The 20,222-nt window shown below is 34.3% G+C and overlaps 1 long non-coding RNA gene across 1 annotated transcript in view; it reads right to left on the reverse strand.

The window, feature by feature from the left end:
• The window catches only part of LOC119238248 (uncharacterized), a 99,523-nt gene extending 81,435 nt beyond the window's left edge, over window positions 1-18,088 (reverse strand). The window contains exon 1 of the long non-coding RNA XR_005123507.2: window positions 18,052-18,088. This is a non-coding gene — a long non-coding RNA (uncharacterized LOC119238248). The remainder of the gene's footprint in view (window positions 1-18,051) is intronic.
• Between the last annotated feature and the right edge of the window lie 2,134 nt (window positions 18,089-20,222).

The following is a 20,222-nucleotide window of genomic DNA, read 5'->3' on the forward strand; positions in this document are numbered from 1 at the left end:
CAAGTTATGAAAGTGTATCTTATTTCCACAGTAACAACATGACAGGTAGGAAAATAGGTGATAGTATTGGTAAGTAGGTGATGGAAATAGGATTGAGATCATAAGATTACTTATTTCTATTTTACAGAGAATGTTAAACCTAAAGAGGGACAATGCAATACATTATAACATTGTCACAATTAAAAAAAAAAAACTAAAATATTGTTTAATATAATATACAAAAAACCTACCCTTCTCAATATGACATACATCAAGCTTCTCTAGATTAAGAGTATCTTAATATTTTTTGACATATTTATTAGATAAGAGATGTAGTGGCATGAAAAATCTGAAAATCAAATTTGACATATAATGACTTACTACTGGCTACCATAAACATTTTTACCTGCACCTAACAAAAAATGAGGAATTAACACACTCACTGGAAAAAAAAAACACATAGTATTTAGGTATCACTTCTCAGTGAAAATTATGAAAAAATGCACTAACATGAGATTAATTTACAGACGTGGTAATGACACTACAAACCAATTTTGTGTTTATTTGCTGAAATACATTCAACACTATCTCTCACTTCCTTTATTCTAAACTCTAAGCCTGTTTTATAATCTAGAGTTATTGTTAAGCTTATCAAGTATTTACTATACACTAAACACTATGTTAAGCAATGTGTGGTATGACTAACTTGATCCTCATAAAAATGTTAGTTATAATATGATTACTTTACTTACTGCTGCAGAATTGGGAACACTTGTATCAATGAATAGTCTCCCAAAAAGTAGCCTCATGGAACATTATAGGGTTGACTCTGTCCAATTAATAATTTTCATTAAAAGCAAGTGACATTTATTCCATGAGTATATGTGGACTTAGAAACACCCTTGTTTTAACTCCTTAATGTTGAATTCCCAATTTTATTTTTGTCATTGTATCTCAAAGTCACATGTACAATCTCTGTATTTCAGCAACTCATTTCTACCATGGGTTCCCTGGCATTTCTATTTTTCTGACTCTTCCACTATCTGTGATATAGTATTTTCTGTCCCTCTTTAGAGTATTTTACTATTCTGTGACTCATGTCTTACAAAACCCAACACAAGGTTGTCGGGAAAAGGATCTTCATTTCCTTTTATCATTTTCAGTCATCAGTTACCCCTTCCCTCTTGTCACCAAAGTCATTTTCTATTTTTCCATTTTCTGACATGTAATAGTTATTTCACACAGCTATGTAGATATGCTTTCAAACAGGAGCTCTCATACTGCTACTGAAGTATGATGGTTATTCTGTCTAATCTATACCATTGCATTGTGTATAAATCATTCCTGCTGCATAGGAATTAAAAGCCTTCTGCAATTCCTTTAAAATAAAATCTATTGCTTAACCCACATATTCATAGCTCTGATACTGGAAGAGTAATCAACCTCAAAGCAGGGTTATTTTTTGCAATTACGGCTTTAAATTTGTAATTGTATATTCATTACAAACTCTTTATAGCTATAAGGATATCACAAAGGGAGGGAGAACTGAAATTCCCTAGATGAGTGTATATTAAGATATATTTGGCTGCTGTAAAAAAGTGATTTTGAAAGAATGTGGCTTAAACAAGAAAGGGGTTTATTTCTCTTTAAGCAACTAATAAGGAAAGGCAAGATGGTTTCATGGTTTTAGGGATTCTTGCTCTTTCTGACTTCTTGCTTTCCTGTAGTTTGTTCTTGTACACATGACTAAAACGACTCTCCCACATCTTCGCCAACATTTACTATCATCTGTCTTTTTTATTCTAGTCATCTTGGTATAAAGTGGTGTCTCATCATGGTTTTGATTTGTAGTTTGCCAACTGTGTTTGTTAAATATCTGTATGTCTTGTTTGGAAAACATGTATTCAAATCTTTCATGCTTTTAATTGGGTCATTTGGTTCTTTAGTTATTGTGGATAGTAGAACCTTATAAGATACAAATTTGCAATTATTTTCTTCAAAAAAAAAAAAAGAGACTTTCCAAAGTGTGTGTAGTCAGTGTGATGGAAAGGAGAGAAAGAAGACACATTCCCTCCTTATTGGCATTACATTCCAGAAGTTGCTCCTATCATATCTCACATTTCATAAATAATGGAACCTATCCTAAATAAGAACCTATTTCCATGGTGATACCTAGGTACAAAAGAGGTTACAGGATGATGTTTTTAGATATATTAACTTAAGCTTGCTAAAACATCTATTAATATAGAAAAAGGAAAACTGATGTCAGAATAACTATTGGTCTCAATCAGAGAGGAAATCATGAACATTTCTATAGCTGAACCATGAGGCTTTCTTGCCTCTGTGCTTTTACTCTCTTCTTTCCTACAATGTCTTCTACTAACCATCTCATTTGTCAAAATTTGACTCAGACTTTAAGGTCCACCTTACATTTTGTCTCTTTCCTGAAGCATTCTTGTTGTCTATTTGTCCATACAACCTGGTCATCTGAGGGCTCGGGTGAAGACTCTGATTAGTTTGGCTAAAGGGCTATAAGCTGAAGCAATGTGGATTTCCTGGCCCCTTCCCCTTTCAAGATCAATGTGGAGCTTTTTTCTGGATGAGACAACCACATGAGAGTGGAATGTTCTTCAGTTTGGACTCCTGAATGGTGATTAACTTAAGTTTGAGGTTATTTATTATTTCAATAGAGTCAACTTCTTCGGTCTTCCCAGTTAGATTTGATTGATCTCTCCATTTTGGACTAACACAGTGTGCACGCATAAGCACACAGAGATTTTGTACTGTCACATTATACTTTTTTTTTAAAAAAATCTTTTTTTTTTAAAATTTGATTATACAAGCACTGGGTACAGTCAGAAGCACAGGAGGGTGAGAGAACTCACCAGAGCCAGGGGGGAGAGCAGAGCAGGCAGACTGATGAGGTACACTGCTGAGGGGAGCAGTGGGCGGCAGGAGAGGTCTGCGCACCATGTGGGACCCTCATCTGGCAGCCGGGGATCGAACCGGCACTGCAGAGGCTGTGGGCAGCTTCACAACCCAGTGCTCAACCGCTGTGCCACCGGGGAAGCCCCCTGTCATATTATACTTTTTTGTCTGTATGTTTCTGGTTTTCTGGGAGGCAATAGGTTCCTCAATAGTATCTGGTATACAACAGAACCCAACAAAGGGTGACTGTCTAATTTCTTAAAATTTAAAGAGAAAGAGGGGAGTAACAGAGAAGATGAGATTTAGATTGAATATAGGAGCATTCTATGTAGCAAATTTGACATGATGTAATAATTTAAATGACTATATTACCCTAAAAGATAACATTCCTGTTAAATGACCTCTGCATATCTTTTTGGCAACTTGTAGCCAAGGTTATCTGTCTTTTATTTTTGACAAGCTAAAATATTTATATGTTTGCATTTTTATTGCTCATTGGCAATTATTGGCAGTAAGTGCTTTTATTTATTTTATTTTATTCAGGTAACGCTGGTTTACAATGTTCTGTGTGATTCAGAGGTAAAAGCTCATAGCTTTTCAGATATATGCAGCCATTCAGTTCTTAATGCAGTAATTGCTTCTTTCATAAACTGCAAAATTGCTTTTGTGTTGAAGGACTGTAATAAAATTTATCAGTCTGTTTAGTGCTATAAATTTTACTATATAACATATCCTAAAATGATAGTTATTTGTAAGAAGAGCACATGATATAATATTGAATAAAATTAGTATATTTTGCACTATTAGTATACACAAATTAGTATACTTTGTAAAATTAGTATACCTCCTACTTAGCATGATTCAATGACTTAGTGATTATCATGAACCCCATTTCACAGATTAGGGAAATGAGGGGATTTTAATGCTGTGACATAAATGTCCACATTTTGTAAAATTACTTATTTCATGCAAAAATATATAAAAATTATTATATTCTAATATTCAATTTTTAAATTCCTCTGAGTACTGAATATATTTCCATTATTCACTTACTTTTTCTGTATAAATAATAACAAAAATTAATTTATTTTGATTCATCATTTGGACTCAGTTCAGAACTACTTTCTAAAAGAGCAACATTTACAATGAAAAGTACAGGACTACCAATGGAAAGGGTTATGCTTAAATTGTCTATCACCCTGAAGTAGTTACTCAAGGGTAGAGAGTTCAAAGAAGTAAGCCAAGAAGTTAAAATGATCGTTTTTACAGACATTTAAAAAGAGCAAAGACATATAGATTAGATCAAAATTTGCCTGACTTTATCCACTCCCCATACATAAGCGGGCTCTGTAACTTGTATTTACATAGATAATATAGTAGGAAAGCCTCAGTGCAAGTTGATACTTTATCAGCAACAACACAGTTGTTTAAGGCTAAATTTAAATGAAAAAAATTTGGAGCTGCTTTTCAATCAGTCAGAGAAACCATTTTAAGCAACTGAGATATAATTACTTAAACGTAAGATTGAAAAAAAATGAGATAAATTAGATTTCATCTTGTTTCTTTTCCATTTTCATTTTATGTGACATAAGAATTGGCCTTCATCATTATCTACATGTATCATTTTTATTGTATGACCATAATACAGGGTGTTGAAAAAATATTTTCCAGTATTTCCTCAGAAAGGGAAAAAAGGAGTTTCTTCTAGTCAGTCCAAGATTTATAGTTGCTGAAGGTAGCAGGGATTGCTTGCTCATATTTTAGGGAAGAATTTGGCTTCCTGCCATAAAAGTTCAAGTGACCACTTAAGATTTCTCATAGAGAACTACTGTATGCAAACACATGAGCTGTGGATTGATTCTTAGTTAATTGCCAGACCACCAGCTTTACCAGTGCCATTAGCTGCAATACAATCTTGAACAATGTGCCAAACCATCATGTTTTTGCCTTCTGATAACTCTGGTATGTTTCAGACCATCTACGGAAGATTCAACAGTAGTACATATAATTTCACACTTACATGTCAGGTTGATGGAAGAAGTGGGCATGCTACAATGCTTTCAGAGTCACAATTCAAGTGAAAAATCCAACAGCATATTAAGTTCATGGATGAACAATGGAAACATGAAAGCCATAATTTCAAGTTTTATTTTTGCAGGTATTGGCACAAGACACCAAATTACTAAGTCTAGCACAACACAATGTGAACACATGAGAGGCTTACATAGGGGTAAGAAAGCGTTGTGGAGTTTGGAAGTATGAGAAAGCTGTGGAATACTTTAATAATAGCAAATTTTGTGAAACATAAACTGAAAAATTGTTTTGAAAACACCTCCACCTACTTTTCTATATGTATCTAGCTGTCACATAAATGTGCCAGTGCTGACATACAGAAATAATGAGGTAGCAGCCAGATACTCGTTAGCTTTGGTTGCTTATTGCTTGTGCATATGAGAGCTAATAATCCAAGGAAAAAATGCATCGTTTGCCCATGAGATTTCCTGGGTAAAGGAGGTGGCAATGGACTTTTGGAAATAATACCCTGTCCCAAAGTTGTTTTCTTTACATTCCAATCTAGTTAAGTTTACAAATCATTTCTCTTATGATGTCAGCAGTGAAGAGAGGAAGTGTGTCACTGATGTGAAAATATTCCTACACTTTTAGAGGACACAATGGCAGGCATATTTGCGATAGCAAACAGAACCAAAAATCTACTGAAGAAATATAGTTGGCAGACTTTAAAGCACTGATCATAGGTCAGAAGACAATGATCTCAGTAAGGACTTATGGTCAACAACCACGGTAAACCTGGTTATTTGTTTACTTTGGTTACTTTCTCTCGGGCTTAGAGATCAGGTAAGGAAAAAAGGACATGAAGGTCCATAAAGGACATAAAGACACCAGATTGGATGGAGTTAGGTGAGCAGTAAGATGTGACACTAGATTAACTGAAAGTTCTGATGTTTGTGAGACCTCAGTTAATTCAAGTTTTCTGCAATTGTTTATGCTGACTTCATATGCTCCTGAATCTTCATTCCAGAGATCTGTTTTCTTTTCAATTCTTTCTTCACAGGAGCTCCATGGTTTCTGCGGGAATTCTCTCCTTCCTTTTTTCATTTATAGATACCTCTAAGCCCACCATAATAAATAACGTAATATGCTTGGCTACTGAGTTGATAAGAAAGCAAAGGTTATTTCTTCTGATTTCTATTATGTTGGTATAGCTTAATAATGGACCTCTACATATACCTTTGCTCCCTGTTTGGGGAACTGATTTCACAATTTCAAATTAGGGTGGGTAAGGTGGTGGTAGGGTGGTGGGGATGGGAGAGTTATCTTACTTGCTGTTGATAAAGATTCGTTGGTATTGCAGTCACATCATTTAGTGGACTGCACTACTCAGATTCTTTCCAGAAAAGTATGATATAGATGATCATTCTATTACAAGGATAGCCAGAGACATGCAAATGCCAAACTTCTTGCTTAGACTTATGAATTTTCAGTTCAATATTTTCCAGGTCAGAGACCTTATGAAAATAGGAAGCCCCAATACCCACTTGGAATATGAATAAGCACCTGTGAAAGTCCTGTGAATTATTTCTCCATTGTCTCTAATCAAAACATTGTTTTGTAAGAGCTAGTTGATAGTCAAGTAGTCTTTTAAATGATATTATTTAAATCAAGGAAGTTAACTTGGAAAGCCTGTATCGTAACACTATTGAGGTGATTAATAGTATTATAGATCTGCTTTATCAAAATTCACTTCTTAGACAAAGTGCTATTCATATAATATCTCTTTTCATTTTCAACAAGTGCTTTAACATAGAAAGAAAAGAGTTCCTGACACATCAGATTCTCAAATGGCATGATTTTTTGGTTGGGCTTTTAGATTCCATTAATAAAAATCCATACCTAGTAGATGATAGAATCACAGCATATAATCTAAAAACAAAACTTTCTTGAAATTATGAGTTTTTATTTGTATAAATAAAGTAAAATAATATATTTTGTATTAATAATAAAGAAAAATTCTGATGGCATTCATGAAGGACATGTAATTAGACCCAAAATTACATCTACTTAATTTAATTCCATTACAAATAGGTATATTTCTATAACATAATTCAATTAAGCTAAAATATGTTAACAGCTTTGTTTCCAGCTCCATGTAGACTTCCAGATTAAATATGGAAATTCACTTAAATTAGAATTTCAGGGAAAATTCTTTTGTTTTTTGCCCGAGTATGTATTATGGACAATATATGGCCCATATTGCAGGATAAACACTTCTACTAAAACCAAAATAGGGCCTCCTTGGGGGTGCAAGGGGTTAAGACGCAACCTATGAAGCTGTCCGCAGCCTCTGCAGCACATCTGGCCCTGATCCCAGCCCCGGCTGGCCAGGGAGCAACCTACATGGTGCAGCAGACCTCTTCTGACTCGCCCACTGCTCCCCTCAGCATTGTACTTCGGTCAATCTGCCTGTTCTGTTCTCCACTCTGTCTCTGGTGAATCCTCTCACCCCCACACCTCTGGCCTATACCCCAGCTCTTGTATGCATTAAACAAATAAATAAATAAATCTTTAAAAGAAGTTTCAATTTAAAAAAAATCAATGTTTAGCTTTCATTCAAAATTTTATTGAGTGTGCTGCATTTTATTTGTTAAATCTGGCTACTCTAGCTAGTCCATCATTAATTTACTCCAGTGGATAACTCCTATATTTGAGAACACTGTTTATAGGTTCAGAGTAGAAAAATATTTCATATTCATTCTAAAAAGGAAATCTATAGAATGAATGTCAAAGGTGAGACTTTTGAGTCCTTTCAAAAAGTGGAGATTTCCAAAGGCAACTAATATAAGATTAGAATGCCAGCCTTTACAGTAAATTTATCAAATTATTTTAGAGTTTAATTTATTAATAGTGGCAGAAGAGGTTCAGGTAAAAGTGAAGGGGAAGGAATTAGTAAAATAGGGAATCAACAATCTTAAAGAGAGACAGGAATAAACAAAGGAACCATAATAACTGTAGATTAATATATGACTTTGAAACTCACTTTCCAGCTTTACTTATATAGTGCTTACTATATTCTAGACATTGTCATAAATGTTTATCAGACATTGGCTCTTTGATCTTCAAAACAAGATTGTGAATAGATACTATTTTTAGCTCCATTTTACATATGAGAAAAGTAAAGCAAGGAAAGGTTATGAAAATGGCATAGGGCCTCCCTGGTGGCACAGGGGATTAAGTTTCAGCATTTATGAAGCTATCTGCAGCCACTGCAGCATGAGTTTGATCCCCGCCAGGGAGCTAACCCGCATGGCACAGCAGACCTCTCCTGTCTCACCCACTGCTTCCCTCAGCAGTGTATTTCAGTCAATCAGCCTGTTCTATTTCCCACTCTGTCTCTGGTGAATCCTCTCATACCCCGCACCTCTGGCCTGTACCCCAGTTCTTGTATGCATAAATAAATATTCAAAAAAAAGAAAATTGCATAATGTTACACAGCAAGTAATGGTGGATCAGGGATTTGAAACTCACTAGTATGTGTCTGTTGTCTTCAAACCAAACTACTATTAATTTTATTTTTATGCATAATATACTGTAGCTGAAATCAGAAATTAATATCTACACTGATGTGCCTATTAAAGTACTGGTGCTAGAAAAAAAAGGACAATGTGAATCTATTAAAAATGGGGAACATTTTTCATGTTAACTAATGAAAACCATTTGAATAGTGCTTTTTTGACGATAACACCAAAATGTAAAATAAATGAAATGAAAAATAAATTTACTTTGCCTCAAAACAAGAAAATTAAATTTATATTATCAACAATACACTCTGAATCTGTGAATTTAGGGGGTAGGTTTGGGGCATAATTTTTCAACCAATTTATAAAAGACATGTGGCAACCTTTAATTATATTTCTTATTTTTAAACTTTTCCAGTGTAATCTTGGTGAATGTAAGAGTTGAGAGATATGCAATTAAATATTAATTCATTCACCTTCCGAAGATCTTGTCTTAGATTTTTGGTTTTCAAATAACTCTCTTAGGAAGCACCTGCTGAATGATTATCCTTGTTGATTTGCTTTTCAGGTTCTGACTGGTCTAACTCTGAAATTCTCTCCTTTATCAAAGGCTTTGTGATGTGATTTCTCAGGCAATTATTCAAATTCACTTTTTATTATTGTCATATAGTTCTGAATCTATTGCAACATTAATAATCTTACTTTGTAATCAGTTTTGACTATTTTAAAATTTTATTGTCAACTGTGCAAGATCAAACAACCATGTAAAGCCTGACCAACTCCTGATGCAATGGACAGAGAGAAAGAGCCGTAACTTGGAAAAGATGCTTGAATGGTTATTAGTTTTGTAAATGGTCAATTCACTAGAAAATATTTTCATATTTTGATAGTTTTGTCTCCCTAGGTAATGATTTTCAGATAAATCCCTCTCAGTTAATCAGGCTGACATATTTGGAATTAATTAAGATGTTAGTTATCATTCACAAAATTCTCTCACATGGATAGAAGTTGTCATTAACAATTTTTGTACTAGTGAAAAGAACAGCTAAATGTTCTGTATTATTTTGGTAATGCAAGGAATTTCCGAATTCTTAGGTCTGAGCCTTAATTTATTAAACTGTGTCAGCTACTTTAAAATTTAATCAGCAGTGTATCCAGTTAAAATAATTGTGAATTGAAAATTGCACTGAATATATTTTAGTTATAAACACTTATTCATATTTAGTATGTAATTTAATGGGAAATTATTTTTATCTTGCAAATTTTTAATGTTTTTTTATAAGTGTAAATCAGATACCAGAGTCATGCCAGAGCTTTCTGAAAGGATCTGGAAGCTAGTTAGTCTAAAAGCCTTTTCTCTAGGAACTTCTCCTGCACTGTTGGTGGGAGTGTAAACTGGTCCAACCACTATGGAGAGCTGTGTGGAGATTTCTGGACCTACTAAACATAGAGCTTCCATATGATCCAGCAATTCCACTCCTAGGTATTTACCCAAAGGACACAGAAACATCAATTCCAAAGAGCACCTGCACCCCTATGTTTATAGCAGCACTGTTTACAATAGCTAAGCTTTGAAAACAACCCAAATGCCCAAAAATAGATGACTGGATTAAGAGATGTGATGCATATACACCATGGAATATTACTCCGCATTCAAAAAAGATAATCACATGCAATTTGCAGCAACATGGATGGAACTGGAAGGGATCATGCTCAGCGAAATAAGCCAGAAAGAAAAAGAAAAATATCGGATGGTCTCACTCATAGCAGGAATCTAGAAAGCGTAAATAAGGGACCAGGAAAAAGAATAACTATAAGAAAGTGAAAATCAAAATCAACAAACTATGAACCAGAGACACTCTATGGGGCGTGGGGGGGTGAGGAGGGGAGGGATTGGGGTCAAAATAAGGGGGTTGCAATTGTATGGGGAATATAAAAATAAAATTTATTAAACAAAATAAAAGCCTTTTCTCTGCTTTTCTAGTTCAATCAATGAATAATAATAAAAAAATCCTAAAATCTAATTGCTGCCTTAGTTTGAATAGGTGCTTGTCTTTCTACTAAATATCATACACATATTTCTGCCTTTACTGTATGTTCATTTTCTTCTTTCTGCCACGTTTCCTCTTTCCTTCCCTCCTGTTCTTTCTCATCTATCATTTCCCTTCTGATAATGACTTTTATATTGTCCTCCATTCATATAAAATTTATGCTTCTTTCACAGATAATCAGTTCCAGTCATACTCCCTTTATATTAATAGTTTTCCCCTAGATATTTTTAATGAATTTATTAATTGTTGATAAATGTTGATCCTATCAAAATTTACCATATATTTTATTATAGAAAGTAAATCTAAGATGTGAAGAAAATAAGGTATTTTGATGAATAAAAAAACATTTAAGACTCAATCTTAAAGTTAGGAACAATATAGTTCTAACTTTCACCTACTTGTAAAATACTCACATACCAAAAAGAGGAGATAGTCAATTTCCTTTTTATAAGAGAACCTTATCTCGAGAAGATGGATGATTATGGACTGTGAGTTTGGATTCAACTCTGTTCTCAAGCTGATTTCATGCAGTTCAAAATAAAGTCTCTTGATAGCCTCTCAAAGCTCAGGAAAGTGCAGTTCACAATATTGAGACTAAATGTCATTACATCTCCTTTGTTGCTTTTGCTTGAGAGAGACTGCAATCCCTCTTTAGTGTTTGAGGAAACTCTAATCCATGTGGTTCTTTCTGCATGCAATTTCAGGGTTACCTTGGACCTCTAACTCTTCTACCTTACTTGCAAACTAGTCGATGGCACATTTCAAGACAGTAAACTTGGTTGCAAACTCACTATGAATTCAAATAGTCCCCTTGAATTGTCCTAAGCAAGAGAACAGATGCTGGCTGCATTTATGCTAGCTGAATCCAATTGCTCCCAAATTGCCCCAGCTCAGTCTCATACTCTAGGACAGCATTCATATTTGGACTACAAGAATTACTTTCTGTAGACTCAACATTTGACTTTGTATACCTGTGTTTCATGATTAATTTACCTGTAGGTTCCAATTATCTGTGATTAGGTATATGACCTAAGTAAATTATAAATGAATGAACTTATTCATATTCACCCTCAATATTATTTTCAGCTGACATAGCACTTCAGTTTGAAAGGTTAAGATTTCCTTTTGATTGCATGGGGAATATTGCATGAGAAGTAGGTGTAATTCTTGTTACCATGCCTGCTGTTAGAGTTGACCAATTTCAGTGACTTTGGAGTTCAAATCTCTTAGTAGCTTCTGTTAGAACATGAAAATCTCTTCAAGAATCTCATAAATATAGAGAGTATGAGAATGAAAAACCTTGAGAGTTATTTTAAATTAGTAAAAATTTAAGAGGGCTGTATACCATAAATTAAGAGACTGAAGGAAAATATCACAATTATAAGCAATTAGACTTCAGAAATTGTTCATTTTGATACTATTTTGACATAATTGGGTGTCAGCTATTTGAGCTTTCAACAGATTCCTGTGAGGTAAGGGACTACATAGTCTGTTGAGTACAACCCTTGTGCTAAGTATTTACATATTCCTTCCTAATAACTCTATGAGATACTTGTTTAAATGTCTATTCTAGAAATAAACAAATTGATGCCAAGAGAGTTCAGGTGACTTTTCCAGGGTCACAGAGCTCTTAAGCAGTAAAGCTGTGCTGGAATTCTGATTGTGGAAGTGCATTGTCTGCTATACAGTTCAAATTCTGAATTTCAAAAATGAATTGGAGTGAGGAAAAGTGGAACAAAGAAGAAGCAATTACCATTGCTATATTAAAAATGTCTTAAGCCATTTCTGGAGTTTTTTAGAAATCTAGGATTTTCTTTGCTTGTGTCTATGAGATACATTATAACTCTTTCAGAATGGGCACTAAATTTAAAAATGTAGATGTAAAAGAAAGATACAGAGAAATAATACAAGGAAAAATAGAAATATAGATGACACATAGGGAAAATAGTATTACTTTTTAATATGATTTAATAAATACCAATTATAATGGAACAGAACATAAGAAACCTGCGAGTTGTGTGACTTAGAAATTAAATTTTCCCAGTGTTGTGTTAGATAATTAGGGAAAAGCAGTAGTTGTTGCCAGTTTCCACTACCTAATAGGTAGGCAAGGGCTGTAGAGAGTCAGTTAAGAGTTGGGTGTAAAACCCCCATATCCCTATTAGAAAGATAGGGAATTTTGGAAGGCTTAATGGGGTACTACTGCTAACAGTCTCTGAACATCAGGAAATATCTTCCCTGACTGGCAGTGAGACTATGTTTTTTTACTCTCTTACAGTCTGTTGACATCTTTCTATCAAACTCATCATAGACTGGCTGTGACAACTGCACAGGATCACAGAGGACAACGCTCAAGCCAATGAAGCTTTAAATATAACGAAACATTCAATCATAGGCTTAAGTGTTAGCTTAAGTGTTAGCTACCTCACTCTTAAAAGTCTTCTATGGTCCTCTTACTACTAAATCAACAAACTCCCTTATTTTCCATTCTTTCTTTCCTCTCTATAACAGTTGTTATTTGTCCTTGAAAAGCATTTCCCCATGTTTCCATATATAATGCCCTCATTCCCTCTACCTCTTCAAGTTCTCCTGATAACATTTTATACTCAAGACTGTGGATGTTGCCCCAAAATAAGTCTTTAACCCTTTGGTCTTCTTTTTTGTAAAAGATTTATTTATTATGCATACAAGAGCTGGGGTACAGGCCAGAGGTGTGGGGGCGGTGAGAGGATTCACCAGAGACAGAGCAGAGAACAGAACAGTCAGATCTACCTAAGTACAGGTTAGATCTGAGGGCAGCAGCAGGCAAGTCAGGAGAGGTTTGCTACACAATCTGGGTTGCTCCCTGGCAGGCCAGGGATCTAACTCGTGCCGTGCCGTAAGAGGCTGCGGACAGCTTCACAGGCTGCATCTTACCCTTGCGCCACCAGGGAGGTCCTGGTCTTTTTTTTTAATGCACGTAAGAAAATATTTGCTCTCGGCCTTACCTAAACTGCTGTATGCTAAAATAAAATTTGCATTTCTTTTTTGTCCCCTCTTATAAGTTCACGAGAAAATGGCCACCTACTTATTAGTTCCTACCTTTCTATCATCTTGTTTTTATTTCTAAGTCTACACATCTGAAACCAAAATTAATATATACTCCAATAAAAAATGTCTAGACACAAACAGGAAATGCACAAAATGAAAGGAAAAATGACTAACAAGTATAAAATGTTTAAAATCACTAGTTATCAAAGAAATGCAAATCAAAAAAGGCATGCCATTTACACCTATCAAGTTGTCAAAGACTATTTTAAAAATCTTAATACAAAGTATTGACAATAGTATAAGGAAATGGTCACTCATATATTGTTGACAGAAGACTAACTTGACAAAACTTTTCTGAATGAAACTAGGTAATATATATCAAAAGCCTTAAAATGGCAAAATAAATATAATCCAGTAATTTCATTTCTCAGGATATTTTTTATGGGGAAAGTAGATGATAAATATCATAGGTATATGCAACTTATAACATTTTTTATATAAATTATACAAATTAAAATGGGAAATGATGTAATTGTGACACAGAAGAAGATTATTTATATATATAATGGTATACCCACACAACAAAATATTATACAATCAAATAAATGCAGTTAGAGAAGAACTGTGATGTGAAAAGATGCTACTGATACATTTATGGTCAAAGATAAGTTGTTTTGTAGACATTTACTAGTTTTATCATCCAGTATTCATTCCCTCATGTTCTGGTAATTACATTCCAGTTTCATAGCCTAGAAGATTTCACTTCAGCCAAAGGATTAGGCAAGACTTATTGGATACTCTTCCTGGTTACAAATTTTAAGAGTAATAATAAAGAGATTAAAAATGGCAGCATAGGGCCTCCCTGGTGGCGCAGCGGTTGAGCGCTGGGTTGCGAAGCTGCCCGCGGCCTCTGCGGTGCTGGTTCGATCCCCGGCTGCTCCCCGGCCACCGGAGGAGGGTCCCACATGGTGCGCAGACCTCTCCTGCCGCCCGCTGCTCCCCTCAGCAGTGTACTTGGGTCCTTCTGCCTGCTCTGCTCCCTGCTCTGGCTCTGGTGAATTCTCTCACCCTCCCGCATTTCTGACTGTACCCAGTGCTTGTATAAACAAACAAACAAACAAATAAATGAATAAAATACGTGCCTCTTTAAAAAAAAATTAAAAAAAAATGGCAGCATATGAAAAGAATGCTTATTAGTTCATGCTACAAAGCCACCAGTGATTCCAGGTTTCTGCTACTGGAGAAAAATTCAATTTCACTTAGCTACTAGACATTCTTGTATGAATTTCTTCCTTGTTTTCCCTTCTCTCTCTCTCTCTTTCGTCCCATATTCATAACTTCTTCCTCTCCCTCTTTACTCCTTTTCTATCTCTTTTGCATAAATAAGTCAAGAAAGTTTCTGTTGCATGCATCTCAAATCAACTAATATGACACTCAAGATTCTTCAGCTAGAACATATGTTAGTGCAGACATACTGTAAATCTCACTACCTCCACAGTTTGTGTTTTATCCATTACATTTTAGAGTGTGACCACAACACTCAAGTCACCTCTGGTTTTACCTGCTTGAATGCAAATGTGCCCACTTTTATCAAATTTTGTATAAGCCACTTTCCCTACTAAGATATATTTCCTTTTCTTCTTCCAATTCTATTGAAAATCTCACATTGACTATCAAAATACCCACTTCCTAAAAAATATTCATTAAACTTATTAGACCACAGACACTCTCTTCATGACATTTATTTACTGGGGGCATTTCAGACAGAAGGATCAAAGCCAAGAATAACTCTTCAGTTTGAAAAATCACCTTGGCTCCCCATGACTTGGAAGATAAAATCTACACCCCAGAAACCTCACATGCAAGGTATTTTTTAGTATTTCTGCTATAAATCTAATCCCCTAGTTAGATCTGACACTGCTTTGCTTCATTTCTCCTTCCCAGTGTTCTCTGCACCAAAACTTCACCCTTATCCAGTCACACGATTAACACATACTGCTCTTATTTTTGTTCTTAAAGTAGCATTCATTTGTTGTAAAACCTCATGTGACAAGTTTTTCATTGTTTTGTACTTTTTAAGATATATTTTTATATGTTCAGGGCAATGAAAACTCTGAGTTAGTGAACCTCTTCTGCTCTGATAATTCGGTTTAGATAATTTATTGCTCTCATCTAGTCTTCTCTCCAAGGATCTTTTTCCTTCCCCTCCCTGTACCTTCCTTCCTTTCTCTTTTTTCTCTCCTTCTCTTCCTTCCACCCTCCCTTCCTTCCTTAGCTTCTTTCTTTCCTCTTGCTTTCCCTCCTTAGTGGAAAATGAATAGAGAGAATGGCTGTGACATGATAATTTTGAGTTACAGTCAAAGCAATATTTATACTATAAAGACATTTCAATATACCAGTGTTTAAATCCATATATAAATACTGTAATAGAAAAATAAAGAATTTTATGTTTTCTTTGACATTTTCATTTCTCTTTTTTTCCACATGCTTTGTTAAGGAATAGATATTTTCTTAAGACAATGTGGGACTTTGTCATTATTACTGATGTTTTGCTACAAGGGTTTTTGCTTCTTTGAATACAAAATTACTTTGTACAAAATAAAGTGAAATACTTTTTTCTAAGTTAGATGGAACATATTCTACACTGCCGGAAGCAAATCATTTGAGAATAAATATATTAGGATATATGAAATGCCTGTGTATAAAGAAAGGTGACATCAGATGACTTAAGCTTAACATATAAGGCTAATATATTTAAATGCAATATATATATTTAAATGCAATATCACAACTTGTCTCTGAAACACAAAGACTTACATGAGATTTTAATAGTCTAGCCTTTTTCCACTATCTTAGTAAGAGCTGAAACAAGTTTTCCTGCTTTCTTACTCTGATACCACTTCTAATAGATATTAGCATTATTTGGGTTTTGAAATTATTTTAGGTGTGGGGGACTGAAAGAGTATCCCCAGATGTTAGGATTTTTTCACTCTGCACAGAAATAGGAATATATTTACATATTGGTGTGACATTTCTACAGGAAGCCCAGAGACCTATCTGTTTACTACATGTCACCAAAGTTAAAGTGTAAATGTGGGTAAATTTCACTGCTTGTTTAGACTTTACAAATATAATTACTCCGTGTTAGACAATAAGAAATGGAAAACACTTAAGTGGCTTTCTTATACCTGCATTCGTTGATTTTGTTTTTTCAATGAGGGCTTTCATTAAGAGTCACTGAAGGTTAGTCTCTCTCAATTGATGTAGTGGCAACACTTTACTCTCTCCTGCCATAGTAAAGATGGAATGAAAAGAACCTGTCCTTCAATCTGTTTGTGGTAGAGATTTTTTTTTTTTAAGTATAAACATTGAATTCCTCTGCTTACTTGGAGATGGAAGGTCATTAACAGGGCACTTGAGCAGATTGGAATTACAGTCAATTGAGACGCTGAAACATCCTAAATGGCCTAATGCAGCAACTAAGTGCTTCTTAAATTCCAAAACTTTTACTTGAGCACACCAATCATGCATTTCCACTGCATTTAGTAAATGCTGTTTTTTTTATGGTTTTGTATGAGGAAGCAACACAAATTTAAATTACTATGCTGCTTATTTTGTGTAGCAATATTAATTTGTGGAGATGTTAAACGTAAAATTTGATTCTAAATTATATATTGTTAGATATTAAAATTAATAGAAAATAAGTGAAAAGTAAGTTTGGTGGCATAGCTAATAATAATGTAATTTAAGATTTTGTTTAATATTACATATTAATTTGTCCTGTTATAGGCCATGTATGTGCAAAATAGCCTATTCTGGGAATCAATCAAGTCAGCTTGTCCCTCCCAATCTTTATCTCCATCTCTCTCAGTGTATGTGTGGGTGTGGGTGTGTACAATCTCCAATCTCTTAAATGTTGGTTTAACTCCTAGAAACAGAAATTCATATAAAAAATACAAAGATTTTGTGATTCATGACAGAGAATGGAAAGAAAGGTCAACCTATTATTTTCAAACACGACCAGCTCACAGGTAAGATTTGTGATTGCCCATGAACAAACACCAACAAAGGTGCTATGGAAATATCAAAGAGTCACTGACAGAAGAATCTGAGCCCAAAGAAAATACAAAAGATTTCTTCTTGAATTAACTAAAGCATTATTTCCTTCATCATCATCTCCAAATGTTTTACTTGATTTTTATTGCTGCTTTTCATTTTCAGAGGCTCACCAAATATATTTTATGCATTGTTCCTTAATATACCTTGGATTTTATTGTTTTTTAACTCGTGCTATAAAGGACAATGAAAATTTAAGTGTGTTGTGGGGTGGGAGAGAGCAGGAATCCAATCACAAGAAAGGATGTGGAAGTGTCATTAGCAATCAAAATTATCTTTGATCATCTACAAAGCAGTTTATGAAAATAATCCATATCCAAAGTTTTATATTAAAATAACCACATACAAGATAACAGTGAAGTTATACTTCTTTACTAAGTCTTATTGGATTTTAGTCTTAGTAAGTCACTTACCAATAGTAGGGTTAAGGCCACTTGATTTTGCTTTCCTTAGCTTTCCTTATCTGTGAAATGAAAAGACCTCATTAGATGATTTGTGAAGTTATGAACAACTCTAAATTCTATATTAGGTGCACTTGCAAACTGATGACATTATTTTTTTTTTTCATTTCTTTAATGAAACCAAGTTATTAGTGCAAATAAGCTAATAGAAATTTTGGGGGATTTTTACGGTCTGATATAGAGACTGTGGATTCTAATAAAAAACAAAGGAAAAATAAGTTAAATAGAAGGGGAGACTGTTAGGTAGGCATATTTAGTCTTATAAAACCAGCTTAGAAACTGAAAAGATATATGGCGATAGGGACTCTGTCGTTAGAGCTTGAAAGACTGGACTTCAGAAGAGAGAAACTGTGAACTGGGAAACAGTATGCCAGTGTTACAGGTGTACACATCTCTCTGAGATCAGAGTTAAAGGGAAGGCAGGAAATGAGGTGGCAATTAAGTAATTGACTGCTGTCAAGATTAGACTTTTTTTCCAAGAAGATTGTTTAGGGCAAGGTCAAAGGTAAAGAGAGGGTTGAATAAAATAGGAATCACACTTTTTGATTTCCTAGGTGAAACAATCTAAAAAACTTCAGTAGAGTTTATACTGGGTCAGCAGTGCATATTTTGTAAACACACAAATTCTCAAACCTCATACTAGTAAATAACATGCTTGAGACTCACTTGTGAATACCTGCCAAGGCCTCAGAATAGTACTGAGAAAACGTGAACAGCTCTCTTATCATGCTTTGATAAAAAGTCTACCAAATAATAATATGCATTTTTTAAATGACTAAATATATACTTACATAGGGGACCATTCAAAGCCATTATAGACTAGTAAGCAAATAATAAGTGTTCAAAAGTCCATAACTATACATTCATGTAATACACAGCTGTCAACTTCAATAGATTAAATAATGCAACTTCTCAAGCATGGTCCTTTAACCAATATCTCTAACCATTTAGATACTTTCTAACCCAGTCATTATTACATGTAGAAAAAAAGTCTTTATCTTTCTTAGGTAGCTATTGTTGCAATTAATATTTAGTTGTTGTTTATAAAACATTTTAATGTTGAAGACTATTCCAAAATATTCTTATTGCACATAAAATGTTAAGTTTAATAATAAAAGTGATTATAAATTATCAAAACATGTAGGAAAACCATCACTTTTAATGAACAATTTATATGCAATAAACTATGAATGTGTTCACTGATATTCAGTAGCTATTTACTTAAAATTGTTTTTGCTGATGATGTAAACTTTACTATCTGATATAAAATAAGAATTTACTTCTCAGCACATGAGAGAATATCAGAGTGGATATCTGTCTTGAAGATTTCAAGAGAATTCCATTTCTAGCAAATTTCTATGGGTAATTAAGACATTTAAATCAGAATATTTTTAACTATATTTAAGAAATTCATTTTATCATTTTATTCTTGGAATTTGTGAATAACTCTGATTACTCATATCTCATAATAGAAAGTCAAAAGATCAAGCTGACTTTTTGCAATTTTAAAAGTCCCCATTATTGCTCCAGTAGACAGCTGAACATTTCTCAGTGCTCTCTGGAAGTCAAATAATTGTATTCTTTGCATTATCTTATCTGAAACTCTGTGTAGTAAAATGCAACATGAAAAGAATTAAAAGTTATGAGTCATTTTCAATGTCCTCCACCATTCTATCATTTTTTTCTTCCTAGCACTTGTTTTCCATTTTTTTAATTTATATATACTTTTTACATCATTGTTCATTCTTAAACAATGTTTGCTCCCCGCTTCCCCAGGTGTAGTCCTGTGCTGATGGTGCATGGGTGCCTTGGGGAAAGAAATTCTATGGGGACTCAATCTGAGGGGGTGGGAGGAAGAAAATATTCTCTAAAAAAATTAAAAAATGATAAATGTGAAAAAATAAAGAATTTCCTTCACCTGTGCACCATCACCACAGTCCCCTGTGCTCCTCCCTCCCTCCCTCTGATCCCTCTCCCTCCTCCTCCCCTGCAGGATGTCTCTGGTTTATAATTGTCTGTTTGTTTTTGTTTTGTTGTGCTGTGTTTTGTATTATTTTTCCCCTGATGACTTACTTGGTTACCCTATTTCCCTCCTGTAAGTGAAACCATCTGATATTTTTCTT

This window comes from Talpa occidentalis, unplaced genomic scaffold, assembly GCF_014898055.3.
Source record: "Talpa occidentalis isolate TD23 unplaced genomic scaffold, MPIMG_talOcc4v2.1 talOcc4.11, whole genome shotgun sequence".
NCBI lineage: Eukaryota > Metazoa > Chordata > Mammalia > Eulipotyphla > Talpidae > Talpa > Talpa occidentalis.